The sequence below is a fragment of the Cebus imitator genome, unplaced genomic scaffold (assembly GCF_001604975.1).
Source record: "Cebus imitator isolate Cc_AM_T3 unplaced genomic scaffold, Cebus_imitator-1.0 Scaffold29, whole genome shotgun sequence".
Classification (NCBI taxonomy): domain Eukaryota; kingdom Metazoa; phylum Chordata; class Mammalia; order Primates; family Cebidae; genus Cebus; species Cebus imitator.
This window is the reverse complement of record NW_016107344.1, coordinates 12,001,946-12,003,212: the sequence shown is the minus strand read 5'-3', so window position 1 is coordinate 12,003,212 and position 1,267 is coordinate 12,001,946. Positions and strand designations below refer to the sequence as shown.

The 1,267-nt window shown below is 41.4% G+C and overlaps 1 long non-coding RNA gene across 2 annotated transcripts in view; it reads left to right on the top strand.

Annotated features, from left to right (window-relative positions):
• Window positions 1-499: 499 nt before the first annotated feature.
• The window catches only part of LOC108300720, a 10,625-nt gene continuing 9,857 nt past the window's right edge, over window positions 500-1,267 (top strand). For both annotated transcript variants that reach the window (XR_005199281.1, XR_001823565.2), the window contains exon 1: window positions 500-663. This is a non-coding gene — a long non-coding RNA (uncharacterized LOC108300720). The remainder of the gene's footprint in view (window positions 664-1,267) is intronic.

Genomic DNA, 1,267 nt, shown 5'->3' with positions numbered 1-1,267 from the left:
AGTTCACCAGAATCTGCATTTTTATCAGATTCCCAGGTGATGTCTATGCACGTTAAATTTCAAGGCACAGTTCTGGGTTGCACGACCTCAGCTTTGTCCTTTCAGGATCTTGTGGATGGAATTTTGATTGCCATAGTCTCGACTGAGCATGAACACAACGACTCTCATAGAACATTTCCTTTGTCCTCTAATGTGGAGAGTTGTCCCTTATCTTACCTGAGAATCCTTCAACCGCTGGGGACTGGCCCAAAATCAATCTATCATCTATCTATCTATCTATCTATCTATCTATCTATCTATCTATCTATCTATCTATCTATCTATCTATCATCAGTCATCTATCATCTATCTATATCTATATCTATCTATCATCTATCATCTCATCTATCATCTATCCATATATTTTTGAAAAAGGAGGAACGGCCAGGTCTGTGATACTGTGATATTCCATTTGGCCAGCAGGGGCACCCGCGGCATGTGCCGCGGCGGCCTTGAAAGCTGGGAAGTTCAGACCCTGCCTGTAAGGAGGGTGCGGTGGACGGATTAAGAACAACGCTGTGAAGGAAAAGCCTGGCTCTCGGTTTGCGGCGTCTGGAGCACCCGGCTTTGCAGAGCTGTGGCGCAGAGGTGGAGAGGAGCTTTTGTCAATGTGTGTGTTTGAGAGTAAGTGATGGATCTAGTGCCTAGGAAAAGCCCCTGTTCCTCTCGGCGGGCTGCAAACCAGCCCTGGGAGGCAGGCGCTTGTGGTCGGGAGGCAGGGGCCTGGCTTCTAACTTTAGTTTTGTCACTGACTCACAGCGGGACTTCTGGACTTGCTTCTTTTTCTTGGCCCTGGTTCCCTGGGCTGTCTGAGAAATAAAGTTCATAAGATCACCTCGAAGGTCCTTTTCAAGCAGTGTCTATGAAGTCGTAATTAAAATGCCCTAGGAGAGCACTATCTACTTAAGAAAATTTTTTCTTGTTAAATCAAACTGTGCAAAGCTAATTATCATTCCTTAATTCGTCTATTTTATAACTTCAATTTTTTTCTACTTAAGTTTTCTTTTTCTGTGTGTAAAAGTGCATATTTATTTAAAATATCTTCATATTTTAAATAAATGTTTGTGCCAAATACCACAAACATCCCAAACCCTGAACTATGATATACTATTTTTCACGAAATAACTTTCCAACACATCTCTATAAGGATTTACCTCTTCCTACAAGTTTTTTTTTTTTTTTTTTTTTTTTATATGCTGTGGTCACCTCTCCAAATAATTGCAATTTT